Consider the following 18,429-nt stretch of genomic DNA (forward strand, 5'->3'; position numbering starts at 1 on the left):
GCTGGAGTTTTTTGAGGCGGTCAGTGTAGGGCATTTGTTTGAGTCCAGTAATACTCTGTGAGGTACTTCTGTGGCCTTTCCAGCTGCTGCAGATGTCTTGTGAGGTACATTCCAAAAGGGGCATTGTACTCTATAAAGGGTCTAATGAGTGATGAGTAGAGGGCAACGATGACTTATTTCCTGGATGAGAACCCTTTTATGATGAGGTGTACCACGTAGAAGGACTTCCTGACTACTGTGGCGATGTGACTATCAAAGGAGAGACTACTGTCCACTTGGGTCCCAAGGTCTCTTATCACGCATTCTCTCATCACGCATTCGGTTTTAAGTAGATTGCTGCCTATGTGGTAAGTTCATGGGTACAGAGTTTTTACCAAAGGGGATGACACTGCACTTTTTGGCATTGAGCTTGAGGCCATGGCTCTGACACCAGGCATCTGTCTCAGAGAGGCCCTTCTGTAGGATGTTCACATCATTTGGGGACTTTACTATGGCTCCTAGTTTGCAGTCATCTGCGAACTTCGTTAGTAAGAGGCTTTCTGTGTTAGCCTGTACTTCAGAGAAGTAGATACAAAAATGGAGCAGTCCCAGGACGGAACCCTGTGGTACTTTGTCACTGGTTTGAGGTCAGATTTGGAGTCTGCAACTTTTACAGTGTGGGTTCCGTCAGTGAGCCAGTTGGCAACCCATCTTGTGATGTAGGGATTTATGCCTAGTTTGAGTTTAGCTATAATTCCAGAATGGGGGATGGTGTTGAAAGCCTTGGCGAGGTCAAGATAGGCTGTGTGAACCACTTTACCCTCATCTACGGCTTTGGTGACTGCCTCAAAGTAGTCGATCAGGTTCAGGAGGCATGATCTGCCTTTCACAAACCCGAACTGGGTGGGATCCAGAGTTTGGAGGCCACCAATGTCTTTCTTTAGGAGTTCCATGGCTCTGCAGACCAGGCTCGTCAGGCTAATAGGTCTATAGTTCCCGGGATAAGTGGTGGCTCCCCCTTTGTGGAGTGGGATAACTGTTGCTGTGCGTCACATTCAGTGGGCACAAAGCCTGATGCGATGCTATTATTGAACAGGATGCTTAAGTGGGGAGCCAGTTCATTCTGAAGTTCGTGTAAAACGCATCCTGGGATGTTGTCCGGTCCCATGGATGCTGTTTTTGGCTTTAGAGAGTGCAGCTTTCACCTGCATAGTTGTGATTACAGGGACTCTGCATTCTTCCTGTATAGATATGGGACCTTTAGGGGGTGGGGGGTGGGGGGGGTAAAGTTAGCACTGAACCTATCTGCCAGGATGTTGGCAATATCAGTTGGTTCTGTAATTTTCATGCCTTTGTGCTGTAACTCAGAGCAGATCTGGGTGTTGCCATTGAGATTCTTGACAGCTATAGAATGCTTTGTGGTTGTCCTTGGAATTAGTGGCAATTTTATTTTCGTAGCTAGCTTTGGAGGATCTTATAAGGGATCTCAGCTTCTTACCCAGGCTGACCAGGGAGCTCCTCCACTCATGGGATTTTACTCTCTTTTGCAACAGTTTCTTCCTTCTGTTGTACAGTTTGTTTATGGCAGGGGACCACCAGACTGGCTTCTTTTTTTTTTGGAGGATAGCGTCTTGGTTCTGTTTGGGATAGCACGATCCATGAACACATGTAGGTGCTTATAGAGCACATTTGTGTAGGATTCAGCAGTTGTAACTGTATTGTCCATCTGCATGGGTGTCATGAAGTTCACTACTTCTGTCTTAAGAAGCATGAAGTTGGCTTTGGAGAAATTTCTTACTGTGGTTTCCTTAATGGGGGGTGGGGGTGGGATGTGGATATCAAGGGTGATTAGCTTATAGTCGGATCGGACCAACAAGGAGTTGACTTCAGGTGTGGAACACCTGTCACTCATGTTGGTAATGACTAGGTCTAGGATACTGTTGCCCCTGGTGGGGGTGTGGATAAGTTGATCTAGGGCATTGGAGTTTATGAATTCCAGAAAGCGTTGCGCTAAGGAGTTAGTACAACAGTAGTCTTCCCAGTTAATGGTGGGGTAGTTGAAGTCTCCCATTATTAGGGTGTTTGGTTGAACCCTAATATTTTCCAGTACATCAAGAAAAGAGGAGTGGGAATCCTGGGGTATGGTGGGGGATCTGTAGCAAGCTACAATTTGGATTGCAGTTTTGCCAAGAGTTAGTTGCACTTGGATAACCTCGGATGCATTATGCTGAGCAACTAGCCTGGAGGTGCGGATATCCTTAATGAATATAGACACACCCCCACCTTTGGTGTTTCGGTCCAGGTTAGATGGCCGAAGTGTGGTATGAGTTATAGCCCGGTAGTGCAGGGGTGCTCTCTGGAGCCTTGAACCAGGTCTCAGTCACTGCACAGATATCGATGTTCTCCATTTTAAGGAGCATCTCGAGTGAGTGCATTTTGAAATTTAGACTTCTAGCATGGAGTAGCATTGCCCTCAGTTTTTGCTTGCCTGTTCCTGTTATGGTGGTGAATTTGTTACTTGAACCCTGCCTAAAAGAGGCACTTATAGGGGCAGCAACAGCCTTAGCCAGTATCCGGAATCCTAGGGGCGACAGGTGCAGGCCATCTGTGGCAAAGCATCATGGTCTGTCGACCATGTCATCCCAAGCAGACAGATACTGGATCCCCTTTGAATGACACCAGAAACTTAGCCAATTGTTGAAATCAATCATTTTGTCCTTGTACTGTGGTATCATTATGGGTGATGGCAGAATGCTACTCAGGGCTAGGGTCATACCTGCCTGGGCTACAAGATCACAGAGCTCTTCCATGTCTCTTCATGTAGTCCAAGAAGGTACGTCTCAGGTCATTCACACCAACATGGACAATGACAGTCATATTTGTACTTGTTGTGGAGTGACCTGAGTGCGTGGGTTATTTGGCGGATCCTGGCACCCGACAGCCAGCTGACAGTAACCTTCTCCTTGTTTAGCCTGGTGAGTGAGACAGTGTGCCTGACTATAGTCTCACCTATGACTAGTGTGTGTTGGGTATGTTGTTTTGCCTTATTGGCTGTGTTAGAGTGGCACACTGAATCTGTGGGCTGTGTCTCATTTGGGTTGTGTTGGGGGATGGATGTTGCTTGTGTTTCTGCTTTGGAGGTCTCTGTTGCTTAGGCAGATTATTATTGAGAGCCTCCGCAAATGTTTTTGAGTTTCTATGTGTGGATTTTGGTGGTGTAGACATAGTGAGACTATATGATGAGTGTGGTGCAAATGTTTACCTTCTCCTCATGACTTGTCAGGTTGTCTTGGCTGATGAGAGCTTTACCTCCAGTTTGGCTAGATAAGTGCATCTCTCACAGGTTGTAGTGTTGGGTGGTAGGAGGAGAGGGTTGTCTGTGTACATGAGGCAATTTCTACATTGCCTCGAGATGCCCAGATTCATCAGATAGACAGGGGAGAACACTGGGAGCCGACCCTTGGACATGCCTGAATAAAAAACTATTTTCCTCTAGATAAGTCAGGAAAGTGAGTACAAGAGCAGTTTTTCTCAACGCCAGTGAGAAAAGTAAGTACAAAAACGGTTTTCCTCTAGGTAGTGAGGAAGATTGAGTGCTATAGTAATTAGTAGCTTATTTAGTGCTTACAAGTTCTGAACAAGTGCTGGGTATGAATAAGCAAATTTAAGTGCTAAAACTAAGAATCTGTATCTGCACTAGACGAGTTACAGGACAGAAACAAGTGCAAATGCAGGCTTTCAAATCAGAAAGTTGAGAGATATGGAAGATTGCCCAAATGGCCAATAACTACAAATTCTGGGCCAGAACCACTCCTTATGTGGTAGACAGGTTACCTAATGCTTACTACTCCCAGTGATGAGCTAGAAGGCTTCCCACCAACACAGAAAGGCTTAGGGGTCTCAGCAGCTTACAAACAGTCCTGGATACAGCAAATCTGTATCTGGATCACTAGTTACAGGAAAGGTAGGAAACAGGCTTAGTTTTTTTTTTTTTTTTTTTTTTACAGAAAAGTAGCAAAAACAGTAGTAAAAACAATTCACATGCAGTGCAAGCTAGCACACTTGACTATGTAGCAATATTAGACCACACAGTTTGAAAAATGCAATTAAATTAAAAAGAACTAAAAGCAAGTGCAGAAAGGGTTTATTAGGCAGAATGCGGTAAAGAGATGGGACTGGGAGAGTGTCCTAGATCAAATCTACAGTGGGGGCGGGCACTGCAAAAGCAACCAAATTTAAACCACAAACCAAAAACAGGGAGGGGGGGGAGACAGTTTCAGCAGAGATTTGAGCAACCACTAATAGTATAAACTATAAAACCAAAATAATATACTCAGCTCTGTACATTTGCAGATCAGACTCTCAGAACAGTGAGACAACAGATATCCAAGCAACAATTAAACTCTATAATAAAGAAAACTATACTCAGCTCTGTATATTTGCAGATGGTCTTGTAAGGCTGTCTCTCAGAACACAGGTTCCAATTTAAATGCAGGCTAACAGGTCAAATTAAGGTGCTTTAGACTTTGCCTTTGAAGCAGAGATTGGTTTAACAATGTAAAAATGTTTAGGTCTGAATACACCGCAAAAGCCGGTGCCTGCTCAACGGCTCCAGACCCATCTGAAGGAATAGTATCCGAGGCTCCAATACCTTGTTTCCAATGGCATGGCCGACTCGACGAGGGAGTCTGTAGCGGCCTGCGACTCTAAAGTAGCGGGCATCAGGGGCTGCAAAAGCACCTCGATGAGACCTGGTGACTGGCTTAGAAGCTTCATCGGTTTTGGGCCTCTTGTCTCTCATTTTCTTTGCGTTTTTTGTGAACTCCGGTAGTTGGATGGCTATCCGATAACATTTCTGGATAATTAAACCGGCATCCAAAATACTATAACGCAAAATCATACAGGCGCTGATTAGTGCATTGGTTAAATCTAACACAAAACAGACAACCAGAAATGTTGGGATCTGGGCCTAGGCAAGGAATACAGTAAAAATTAAAGTCCTTATGAGGTATTTGCTTTCTACAAGAAATACAATTATTTACTTTTTCTGACATCAGTGTGGAGCAAGAAAAAAGTTTCACAAACGGGGTACTTAGCTTTATTGAAGACTTTGGATCTGAAACTCGAACACGAAAATCTCAGGAGTCTGCCGACCAGCACTTGCGAACTGCTTCTGCTTCAGGCACCGCGCAAGAAAGACTGAAGAAAATGGCATCTGCATCTTTTATACGCCTGACATCTGGGAAGGGGCGACAGCAGCCAACGCAAGACCCAGGACTTTGGAATTCTGGCCGACTGAGGGCAACCTGGCAGCAGGATTACCCACATGTAATGACTGCAACAGTGAAACAAAAAGAACATTTCTTGGTTCCAATTTCCACTCGCGTGGGTCTATGAGGTTTCTGCTTAGTCCATCTGCCGGTGTATTTAATTTTCCTGGCAAGAACTGAGCTTGTAGGTGCACTTGGTAGCTCAAGGCTGTGTTCCACAATGCCATGGCTAGTCTGCAGAGGGGGGTAAGAATGTGTACCCTCCTGCTTGTTTATGTACCACATAACAGTGGTGTTGTCAATCTTTACCATTAGTTGTCTTGGAAAAATGTGGTCCTTGAAGGCTGTCAGAGCATTCTGTACAACTAACATTTCTTTTTGATGGATATGCAGGTGCATTTGACTTGGGTTCCATTTGCCCTGAATGCACCTCCCAGCCAAGTGAGCCCCCCATGCATAGTCTGATGCGTCTGTTAGGGTTTGGGCGGCAGGGGGTGGTGTGAAAGGTAGTCCCTTGTTTTGGTGGCAGGCCTCTGCCCACCAAAGGAACTCTAGGCATAGGCAAGGTAGGATAGGAATCATTGTTTCTAGGTCTTGAGAATGTTGACACCATAGGCTTTTTAGATACCACTGTAGTTTCCTCATATGTAGTCTTGCATATGGAATTAGAAGAATGGAGTCCATGAACCCCAAGGCTTGCAGTATTAGTCTTTCAGATAGCAGGGTTTTTGTGGCCACTTGTTTGAAGTAGGTTGTCAAAAGAATGTTTCTCTGGCGTGAGGTAAGCCATCTGGGAAGTTGTATTCAAGCTTGCTCCCAGGAATATAATTTGTTGACAGGGTACCAGGTGTGATTTCTTTTCGTTTATGGTGTACCCCAGACAAGTTAGAACCATTTTACAAAGGCCGGATGATTCAAAAATATATCCTGGCTTTCTGCCTGAATTTGACAATCGTCCAGGTATGGGCATATTTGAATATTTCTTTGCCTGCAAAATGCAATAACTGGAGCTAGGCACTTTGCGAATACCCTGGGTGCAGTAGATAAGCCAAAGGGCAGTGCAGAGAACTGATGGTGCGTGTAGCCTGCTTTGAAGCGTAGTCATCTTCTGCAAGACTCCCTTGATTGGGATGTGCAGGTATGCTTCTTTTAAATCTAATGTCAACCGAACATCTTTGCCTAGCATAGGAAGTAATTGAAGAGTCAGCATCTTGAGTTTTGGAATCTCCAAAAAGGTGTTTAGAGTAGACAGGTCCAGGATAGGATGCCATGAATTGTCTTTTCTGGGTACCAAGAAAAGTCTTGAGTAGAATCTTTGTCCCTTTTCCTCTTCTGGTACCAGTTGAATAGTCCCCATGCTTGAGAGAAAAAGCACTTGTTTTTGGGCCTCTGCCCACTGATTTGGGGGGAGGTCCAGCCACCCACTTGGTGTTGGCAACATGTAGAAGTGAAATCTGTATCCCTGGGACACTATATTTAAAACCCATTTGTCCTGGGGAATGAGTTCCCAATTCTTTGCATGAAGAGCAATCCTTCCCCCCAAAGGGGCAGTCAGTTGATAAGTGCTTGGAAATTTTAAAAGGAAGTCATTGAGACAGTTTACCATAGGGGGGAGTTTTATTCCCAGATTTGGAAGTGGAGGCCCCCACTGCTTAGTTGTGTGTCCCCTGGGATGAAACCTGGAGTTTTTGCTGTTTGGGTTTGGCTTGAGAAGACCTGGAAGGGGCTGGAAAGGACCAATACTTAGAGGGCCAGTGCCTACTAAATCAAGGAGGCAGAACTTGTAAAAAAATCTTTAACAGTTTGCATAAATTTAGCTTCATCTTCCATCTTTTTAAGAACTTCCTCAGCCTTGTTGCCAAACAGGCGGTCCCGATTTAAAAAAGCATCCAACAATTTAATTTCAACATGATCAGGCAAATATTGCTCCTTAAGCCAAGCATGCCTTCTGAGCACAGACCCAGTAACAGCAGCCCTGCAAGAGGCTTCTAATGTATCAAAGCCACATTGCAAAGTATGTTTTCCAACTTGTTCAGCAGAATGCATTAAATCCTGTAATTCTTTATTTTCCACAGTCAGGAATCATCATTTTCTGTTTAAACAGTCCAATAACATGTTGCTGATACTTTAACATATGAAACTGGCAGTTTAAAGCCCTAATGGCCAAGGTTGCAGAACTGTAAAGCTTCTTACCCCATCTATCCAGCGCCCTGGAGTCTATCAGAAGGGGTAGGATTTTTAGCAGTAGAAGCCATAATGCCCTTGGCCCCTGTGAAATAGTCTCTGGATCTGCAATAGGATTTTTGAAAAGGAACTTGTGGGACTCAGGGACCCTGTAGTATCAGTCAGGTTTTCTGGGAGCAGGAGGCAGGGAATCGGGGGCCAAACTAGACTCCGAAAAAGCATCAATAATGTCTAGTACAGGAGGAATAGCTAAAGTCCTATGCTGAGGTAGGAGAAGGAAATCCCCAAGCCTCTTTTTTGAATAAGAAAAATCATGGCTTTCCCAATGGAAATGCTCCCTTAGAGTACATAAGGTTTCCCCAAAAGAAAACTCCTCAGGAGGGGAAACAGAGGGAATGGAGTCCTCTGCATCAGAATCTTCATAAGTAGATAAGGGCAAATCCATATCAGAAGAAATCAGAAAAAACAGAAGCCTGATCAGAAGATTCATAATCAACTTCAGTCCTAGGCCTCTTAGAAGGGGGGGGGTTGGCTACCCCTGATTAGAGTCATTAGATCTTCAGCCATTCGCATTTGTTTTTTTAGGCCTAAGCATGTGGCCTGGGAGTCTGTTTTTTAGACATGGACCGAAATTTAGGCTTAAGTAAAGAAGGAGGTGTCGATTTAATATGCAAGTCTGTAGGCCTGAATACACCCTCAGAAGCCGGTGCCTGCATAGCGGCTGTGGACCCATCCAAGGTAGACGCATCCATGGGTTTCATACTTGAAGCATCTCGCGGCATACCAGACTCCGAATGGGTCTCAGTAGAGGCCTGCAAATCAGAAGTGGCAGGTATCAGGGGCTGCAAACTGGCGACTGGCTTAGAAGCGCCAGCAGTTTTGGACGTCGGCTGTCTGTCTTTCTTTGCATTTTTTCGGAATCCCGGTAGTCGCATGGCTAACAGACAACATTTCTGGATAGTTAAACAGAGAACCAAAATATTTAGAGGCAAAAATATACAGACGGATAGTGCGCGGATTGAAGCACAGATCTGACAGCAGGGTACGTCGTGGTCTCGGCCTAGGCAAGGAATACAGTAAGAATGAAAATCTTTGAGGTACTTGCTTTCCACAAGTAATGAAATTATTAACTTTTACTAACATCGGTAAGGAGCAAGAAAAAGTTTCCCCAACTGGGTACTTAAGCTTTAGTTGAAGACTTTGGTTCTGAAACTCGAAAATGAAAATTTCAGGAGTTTGACGACCGGCACTTGCGAACTGCTTCTTCTTCAGGCACCGCACGGCAAGAAAGACTGATGTAATGGCGTTGGCTGCATGTTTTATACCCCTGACAACCTAACGTCATGGAAGGGACAGCAAATGACGCAGGACCCAAAACTTTGTTAATCCGGCCAACTGAGGGCTACCTGCAAGCAGATAACCCAAAAGTAATGACTGCAACAGTGAAACACGAAGAACAACTTGCTGAGCTGATGGTTGGAGTGGGAAGCAGAGGTCTCCCTTTGGGGTGCCACATTTCTGAGTTTTAATGGTGAAGGTTCTTTGGTTTAGCTGCCACTTGTGTGGGTCCAGAAGATTTATGCTCAAGATGTCTGCCAGAGAGTTTAGACAGCCTGGCAGGAATTGTGCTAACAGCTGTAGTTGCATGGCTGAGGCTGTGAGCCAAGTGGTCATGGAGAGTCTGCATAAAGGGTAGGAGCGAGTCCCTCCCTGCTTGTTGATGCACCACATCACTGTGGTGGTGTCTGATGTTCAAGTTTCTCTGTTGCAGTCATCACATTTGGGTCATCTGCCTGCAGGAAGCACTCAGCCGGCCTGAATACCATGGTCTTCAGATTTCTGCATCGGATGCGGTCTCTTCTTCCATGACGTCAGGTCATCAGGGGTACAAAACATGCAGCCGATGCCATTACATCAGTCTTTCTTGCCATGCAGTCCCTGAAGCAGTTCGCAAGTGCCAGTTGGCAGACTCCTGAAATTTTCATTTGAGTTTCAGACTCAGTCTTCAAAAAAGATAAATAGCTTTGAGATCATTTTGTCTTGCTCCAAATGATGTCAGCAAAAGTTAGTCTTACCTGTGGAAAAAAATGTCTGATATTTTCATTCGTACAGCATACCCTGTTTAGGCCCAGACCACAACGTCCCTCGCTTTTGGGTTTTTGTGCCTTGTTCAACCCCAAACTATTCGTCGGGCAATTTTTGCATCCACTTTCGTACTCTTGTCTCGGTACTCCGAAATGGCTTCGTTAAACCATCAGACTACCGATCTTCCGAAAAAAAAACGTTCGGTATGCCATGAGATGCTTCTTCGACTACGGAACCTGCGGAGGTCTGTACCTTGGATGGGTCCAGAGCCGCTGTGTTTCACCACCTTCTGAGGGTGCATTCAGGCCTACAGAGATTCATTTTAAACAGACACAGTTTCCATCCAGAAGTTCCGAATCTCTCAGGCCAAAACCTCACTACGCCTAGAAAACAGAACCAAACGCGGGCTCAGGCCCATATGCCTCAAAAACAAATGCTTTGAATGGCTGAAGACCTTATTACCTTAGAGAATGCAAGCCTTCCCCCTCTAAAAGACCTAGAACTGAATTTCTTTGATTCATCTGATCAGGAATCAGATATTTCTGCTCCTTCTGATTACCAAGATTTGCTCTCATCTACTTATGCGGATTCTGATGCAGAGGATTCCATTCCCTCGGCTTCCCCTCCAGAAGATTTTTCTTTCGGTGAAACCTTGCATACTCCTAGAGAGCATTTCCACTGGGAAAGCCAGGGTTACTCAGTCCAAAGAGAGACTTGGGGAATTCTTACTCCTGCCTCAACACAGGCCTTTAGCTATCCCTCCTGTTCTGGACATTGTAGATTATGCTTTATTAGAATCTAACCTTACCTCAGACACTATACCTCCAGCTCCCAGAAAACCTAACCGGTACTACAGAGTACCAAACTCTCACAAGTTCCTCTTCAAGAAATCTTCTGCGGATCCAGACACCACTCCCCAAGGACGAAAAGGCATTAAGGCTACTGCTGCCAAAAATCCTACCCTTTCCGATAGAGATTCTAGAGCCTTAGACAGATTGGCCACTAGGGCTTTAAATTGCCAGTTTCATATGTTAAAGTATCAAGCAGCATATTACGGGACTACTTAAACAAAAAATGATGCTGATTCCTGACTGTGCAGAACACAAAGAATTGCAAGATTTAATGCATTCTGCAGAACACGTTGACAAACATACTTTGCAATGTGGTTTTGATGCTTTAGAAGCATCTTGCAGGGCTGCTGTCACTGGCTCTGTACTTAGAAGGCATGCTTGGCTTAAGGAACAAAGCTTGCCAGATTTTAAAGCTAAATTGCTGGATGCTCCATTAAACCAAGCCCACCTTTTTGGCAACAAAGCAAAAGTCCTCAAAAGGATGGAGGAAGAAGCTAAATCTATGCAAACTGTTAAAGATTTCTTACAAGTACAGCCTCCCAGATTCAGTAGGCATTGGCCTTCAAAGAACTGGTCCTTTCCAGTCCCTTCCAGGCCTTCTCAGTCCAAACCCAGAACAGCAGACCACCTAGGCTACAGCTGCAGGCTATGCACAGACCTAAGCAGTGGGGGTCTCCTACTTCCAAAGCAGGGAGTAGTAAGCCACCCCCCCTACGGAAAAATGGCACAATGACCACCTTAACCCTTCCAAGCCCTGCTCAACTACCTGCTCCCTTAGGAGGAAAGCTCACTCTGCATGCAAAAAACTGGGAACCCATTACCCAGGACAAATGGGTTTTGAACAGAGTTTCCCAAGGATACAGATTCCACTTCCACACACTACCAACCCCAAATGGTTGGCCAGACCTACCCCCAAAATCAATGGGCAGAGGCCCAGCAGCAGGTTCTCTTCTCAGTATCAGGTCTATTCAACCTGACCAGCAGAACAAAGGGGGCAAGGTTTTTACTCAAGACTTTCTGGTACAAAAGAAAAACTCCTGGCCTACTATCCCGGACTTCTATTCTCAACACCTTCCTGGGAGTTCCAAAATTCAAAACAGCTCTTCAACAGCTTCTTCCTATGCTAGCCAAGGATGTCTGGCTGGCAAAAAGACTTAAAGGAAGCTTACCTGCACATCCCAATAAGGAAATCTTGCAGGAAATACCTGTACTTCAGGGCAGGCTCCATGCATTCAAGTTCTCTGCACTTCCCTTTGGCTTATCTACTACGCCAAGGGTATTCACAAAGTGTCTACCTCCAGCCAATGCATTTTGCAGGCAGAGAAATATTCAAATTTACCCATACTTGGACGATTGTCTGATACAGGCAGAAAGCCAGGACTTACTATTACAAGTGGCATTCGTAAAGAAACTTCTAACCTCACTGGGGTACACCATCAAAGAAAAGAAATCTCATCTAGTACCCTGCCAACAGATTGTGTTCAAGCTTGCTCCCAGGAATACAATTTCCCAGATGGCATTCCTCACTCCAGAGAAAAGTTTGACAACCTACTTCAAGCAATTGGCCACAAAACCCAAGCTATCTGCAAGGAAAATACTGTAAGCCCTGGGGTTCATGGCCTCTTGCATTCTAATTCCATATGCAAGACTACATATGAGGAAATTCCTATGGTATCTAAAGCCTATGGTGTCAACATTCTCAGGACCTGGAAACAATGATTTCCATCATCCCTTGTATGAAGACAGAGTTCCTTTGGAGGGCAGAGGCCTGCTACCACAACAAGGGTCTCCCTTTCACTCTACCCCCTGCCGCCCAAACCCTAACAGACGCATCAGACTATGCATGGGGGGCTCACTTAGCAGGGCATTCAGGGCAAATGGAACCCGGGACAGATGCACCTGCATATCAAAAAGAAATGTTAGCTCTACAGAATGCTCTGACAGCCTTCAAAGACCGTATCCTTCCAGGACAACTATTGGTAAAGACAGACAAACACCACAGTTATGTGGTACATAAACAAGCAGGGGGGAACCCACTCATACCCTCTCTGCAGACTAGCCATGACTCTGTGGAACACAGCCTTGAGCTACAAAGCACACCTACAAGCTCAATTCCTGCCAGGCAAACTAAAGTCACTAGCAGAAGACGAGCAGAAATCTCATGGACCCACCCGAATAGAAACTAGAACCCAAAATATTCAACCTCTTGAAGAACAAATGGGGGACTCCAGAGGTAGACCCGTTTGCCTCCCCTCAGAACTATCAACTGGACAAAGTCTGCACAAGAACTCCCCACAGTCGAGCCTGGAAAGTGGACACCCTGTCCTTTACCTGGGAAAGCCTCAGAGTTTATGCTTTTCCCCCTCTGCCTCTCAAAATTTCTACCAAAGATCAAACAGGACAAGCCAAGGACAATACTGATTGCACCAGACTGGCAATGCCAGCATTGGTACCCCCTCTTACGCAGTATGACACTGCTGCAACCATGGCACCTGCCTCAGACCCCTTTTCCCTGCTGTCGCAGCAGGTGGGGCCAGATTCAGCACCTTGCATCCTGGCCAATTCCTTGAGCTCTCCTCTAGCATCCCTCAGTAAGCAGGTGCTGGATGTCATTTTGGAAGCAAGGAGGACTAGTACTAGAAAATCCTAAGCTGGAAAGCGGAAAACGTACTGTTCCTGGAGCCAGGCTCAGGGGATGGGCACAACGGTGCCCAGCTTACCTCATTCTACAGTACTTAACAGAAATGCTCCACAAGGGCCTATCCTTCTCGTCAATTAAAATTCATGCCTCTGCCATTTCAGCACATTATAATACTGAGCCACCTTCTCTTCTCTCACCCCCTGCTAAAACAATTCCTTAGAGGCCAAAAAATCATGGCACCTCAGGAGAGCTCCCACTCCAGCCTGGGACATTAACTTTGTATTGCAAAAGCTCACTCTTCCCCCCTTTGAGCCTGCGGCAAAAGCAGAGTTGAAATTCCTTTCTTGGAAAAACAGCCTTCCTTCTAGCCATCACTTCAGCAAGAAGAGTGTTTGAATTACAGGCCCTCATGGAAGTGGAACCCTTCATTATCTTCCATGCAGACAGGGTTTCCCTTAGGACTAATCCTTCCTTTATGCCCAAGGTGGTGGCTAGTGTGGCCCTAAATCAGTCCATTCATTTGCCTACTTTTTTCCCTAATCCACAAAACAAAGGGGAAGGAATACTGCACTCTCTGGATGTGCACAAACAACTTGGACTTTATTTGGACAGGACTAAGCCTCTCAGAAAATCAGGACAGCTGCTAGTTGGCTTTGCTGCAGGGGCAGAGGGGAAGGCCATTTCAAAGCAAACCATTTCCAAATGGCTAGCCCATTGCATTAATTTCTGCTACAAGCACCATGGAAAACCTAACCCACAGGGGATAAGATCACATTCCACTAGGGCTGCAGCTAAGTTTGCGGCTTTTTCTCAGAGGAGTCCCTACCAGGGACATGCTAGAGGCTACCTGGAATTCTGTACATTCCTTTACCAAGCATTACCACATACCCATCTTTTCTAAATCCAGAGCTGGATTTGCCACTGCAGTCTTGCAGGGCTTAATAGCTGCCCCTAATTCTCTAACTTCCTCCTCCCTTCATTAGCTTTGTGAATCAACCCAAATGTGATGACTGCAACAATGAAACATGAAGAACATAGTACAGCTGTGTACACTTACCATAAATGTAGATGTTAAAGTGTATTCACTGTTGCAGTACTGGTTACCCTCCCTCCAGCCCATTGACTTCTCTTGGTTCTACCTTTCCTTCTTGCTTGGTATATTTATTTTTTCTGGTATATTTGCTTTTTGATGGGGGTGTACCATACCATATAACTGCTTCCCATTGTGGGGGCACCTGGCATCTGGAGCAAGAAAACGTAATGTAATGGCGTCGGCTGCATGTTTTATACCCCTGATGACCTGACGTCATGGAAGAAGAGACCGCAGACGCAGAAATCTGAGGACTCTGGCATTCAGGTCGGCTGAGGGCTACCTGCAGGCAGCTAACCCAAATGTGATGACTGCAACAGTGAATACACTCGAACATCTACATTTATGGTAAGTGTACACAACTGTACTTTTTGATTGGTACAGCCCCTGGGGAGAGAAGGTGGTCTGAAAACTGTCAATGCGTGCCAGACAGCTAACATGTCTTTTTGGTTGATGTGCAGGTGTATCTGATGTGGGCTCCATTGGCCCTGTATGCACCTGCCATTCAGGTGTGCACCCCAGGCATAGTCTAATGTGTCTGTGGTGAGGGTCTGGGCGACATGGGGTGGTGAGAAGGGAAGTCCCTCGTTGTTGTAGCATGCAGCTGCTTACCAAAGGAAATCTTTCCTTAGACAAGATATCATTGATATAAGAGTTCCCAGGTCTTGAGTGTGTTAACACCAAAGGCTTTCTAGGTATCACTGAAGTTTCCTCATATACAGTCTGGCATATGGAATGAATAGAATGCAAGATGCCTTGAACTCCAGAGCTTGCAGCATTTTCCTTGCATATAACTGGGGTCGGGTGGCTAGCTGAGTTAATAGGCTGTCAGGTAAGTTTGCTTTTCTGGTGCAAGAAATGCCATCTGGGATGCTGTGTTTAGGCTGGCTCCCAGGAATATAATTTTTTTGGGGTAGTAGCTTGGATTTCTTTTCACTGATAGTGTACCCTTTAGGAGGTCAGTAGGTCCTTTACAAAGGCCAGGTGCTTGAGCAGCTTTTCCGGTCTGCCTGAATTAGGCAGTTGTCTAAATATGGATAAATCTGAATATTTCTTTGCCTACAAAAAGCAATGGCGGAAGCCAGGCATTTTGTGAAAAGTCTGGGAGCAGTAGCTAAGCCAAAGGGAAGTGCCGAGAACTGAAAGTGCAGCAATCCTGCCCTGAAACGTAGATATTTCCTGCATAATTCCCTGATTGGGATGTGTAGTTAGGCCTCAAGTCTACGGTGGCTAGCCAGTCATCTTGGACAGCATAGGTAGTAGTTGCTGGAGGGTGAGCATTTTGAATTTTAGTATCACCAAGAAGGTGTTAAGAATGGATAAATTGAGGAAGGGGGCACCAGGTGCCCTCTTCTGGGTACCAGGAAGAGCCTGGAGTAGAAACCTTGGCCTATCTGTTCTGCAGGAAGGTGCTCTATTACCCTCATGGAGAGCAGGGAATGGACTTGCTTTTTGGCCACTGCAAACTGATTTGGAGGTAGATCTGGGAACCCTTTTGGGGTTGTTAAAGTGTAGAAAAAAAATATGTATGCCTGAGACATTGTTGAGGACACAGCGGTTGTTGGTAATGGTGGCCCAGGTGCTTGCGTGGAAGGAGAGTTTTCCTCCCAGAGGCAAGTGCAGGTGGGCAGAGGGAGGGGGTGGAAGTGGAAAGTCATTCTGAGTTCTTACCATGAGGGGGTGGGCTTTGCACTCCCTGGTTTAGCAGTGGAGGTACTCCATTGCTTTCATCTCTGCATTCACTGTGGCTGTTGTCTGGGGGGGGTCTGCTTCCCCAGGGGCTGGGCTGAACTGACCTGGAGGGGGGCAGGAAAGGACCAGTGTTTGGAGGGGCAATGTCTACTGAACCTGGGTGGCTGGACCTGCAGGAAATCCTTAACTGTCTGCATAGATTTAGCTTTTTCTTCCATCTTTAAGACCTCCTCTGCCTTGGTGACAAATAAGTTGTCTTTGTGCAAGAGTGCATCCAATAGTTTCGATTAGACATGGTCTGGCAAGGGCTGTTCCTTAAGCCAACCATGCCTTCCAAAGGACAGAACCAGTGACTGCTGGCCTGCAAGATGCTTCTAGGGCATCAAAACCACAGTGCAATGTGTGCTTAGTTACTTGACTTGCAGAATGCATTAAGTCTTGCAACTATTTTCTGCACAAGCAGGAAAAGTTGATATTTTTTGTTTGAGGAGTTCCATGGTATGCTGCTGGAATTTCAGCATATCGAACTGACAACTTTGTGCTCTAATAGCAAGAGTAGCACAGGTGTATACTTTTTTACCCCCATCTGTCTAATGCTCGGGAATCCCTATCTGAGGGGGTGTGATTCTTAGCAGAAGTTGCTTTAATTCCTTTAGGCGCTTGGGAGACAATCTCAGGGTCAGCAGTAGGATTTTTGAAAAGAAATTTGTTAGAGTCAGGGACTCTAATACCAGTCAGGTTTCCTGGGAGCAGGAGGGAGGGTGTCAGGAGTCAAACTAGAGTCCATGAAATCATCCACAATATCCAGGACAGGAGGAATGGCCAAGGGTCTGTGCTGTGAAAGATCTAAAAATTATGAGAGTCTCTTTAGACTTAGGGTAGTCCTGACATTCCCATTGGAAATGCTCCCTTAAAGTATGAAGGGATTCCCCAAAGGAAAAATCTTCAAGTGAAGAGGCTGAAGAAATGGATTCCTCTGCATCAGAATCATAAGCAGAGAGGGATTGCATGTCTTCATATTCAGAGGCATCAGAGTCATCTGACTCCTGACTACTGGGGACAAATCTTTCTTTTGGAAGGGGCACCTTGGCTTCACCTGATCAACATAAGGTCTTCCGCCATTTTAAGCATTTGAGACTGAGGCAAGGAAGCAGGTGCCAAGGATGGGGTCTTTGGTTTCTTTGGTGTGGCTCATACCCTGGGCCTTAGAAAGTCGGTAGTTTGCAAAGGAACAGAAGTCACGACAGTAGTCGTTAGTCTATGTCAAGAATCAGTAGTGCAAAGTACTTCCTCGGAAGCCGGTGCCTGCTCAGCGGCTCCGGACCCATCCAAGGTAGAGACTCGCAGGATCCTTAGTCGAGTTTTGCAGCATACCAGACTCCGAAAGGGTCTCTGGTAGCAGCCTGTGAATCCACAATAGCAGGTATCAGGGGCTGCAAAAGCACCTCATTGAGGACCAGAGAACTGATGACTCGCTTAATGGAAGAGTTGTCGGAAGGTTTGGACCTGTGCAGTCTGTCTTTATCCTTACGTTTCTTCAGAAGATCTGATGTCGGATGGCTTACAGAATCAGAAAATGAGGACTGAGAATGAAAACATCTAGCTACAATAAGGGCCCGACGACGTACAGTTCTGGTGTTGAACAAAGCTCAAAAGCAATAGCAGCGGACGGTCGTGGTCTGGACCTAAACAAGTAACGCAGTAAGAATGAAAGTCTTGATGTGGTATTTGCTTTCCACAGGCGAGAAGATTGTTAACTTTTTCTGACAGAGCAAGAAAAAAAGAATCTCTAACAGGGTACTTAGCTTTAAAAGACTACAACTTCAATTCGGAAAACGAAACTCAGGAAGCAGCAGACTGGCACTCGTGCAAACTGCTTCTGGCTCCTTGGCAAGAAAGACTGATGTAATGGCACCGGCTGCCTTACTTCATACTACTGACAACCTGACATCAGTCCTGAAGCGACAGCAACCGAAGCAGAAATACTAAGCCTCTGGTATTCGGGCCGACTGAGGGCTACCCTGGCAGGGATAACCCAAATGGAATGACTGCAACAGTGAAACACGAAGATCATTTGTGTCAGTGTGAGACAATGAATCTGCAAATTTAGCCAGCCAGAGACCACAGACATTGGCCTTGACTTCTGAGAAGTAAACATCAAAAAAGAAGTGGTCCAAGCACTGATCCCTCAGTGACTTCACTTGTGACTGGCCTCTTTGTAGAGGTGGACTCCGCAAATCTAACTTCCTGGGAGAGCCAGTTGGCTATCCACTGGGTGACGAACAGATTTGTACCTAACCTCTCGAGTTTGTCCCTGCCAGAGTGGTGCATTGTGTCAAATGCCTTGGCCAGGTCAAGGTAGTCAATGTGAATAATTTTGCCCTCATCCATTGCTTTGGTGACCTTCTCAAAGAAGTCCACCAGATTGAGTAGGCATGATCTGCCCTTTACAAAACCAAACTGGGTTGGGTCCAGTGTCTGGAGGTTTACTATATATCTCTACTGCTCATCTCCATGAAAATTCTTTCCATGGCTTTACATACAAGACTAGTGAGACTTATGGGTTTTGATTTCATATCCAACTTTGGTGAGGAGAAGTGCCTCAGCTATAAAGTGGTACCTTCATAAAAAAACAGT

The 18,429-nt window shown here is 45.6% G+C and overlaps 1 protein-coding gene across 6 annotated transcripts in view; it reads right to left on the minus strand.

Moving 5' to 3' along the window:
* The window catches only part of RBFOX2 (RNA binding fox-1 homolog 2), a 2,020,637-nt gene that overhangs the window by 1,464,627 nt on the left and 537,581 nt on the right, over window positions 1–18,429 (minus strand). The gene's annotated exons all lie outside the window — the stretch shown is intronic.

This window comes from Protopterus annectens, chromosome 1.part1, assembly GCF_019279795.1.
Source record: "Protopterus annectens isolate FY-2018-M chromosome 1.part1, PAN1.0, whole genome shotgun sequence".
NCBI classification, from domain to species: domain Eukaryota; kingdom Metazoa; phylum Chordata; order Ceratodontiformes; family Protopteridae; genus Protopterus; species Protopterus annectens.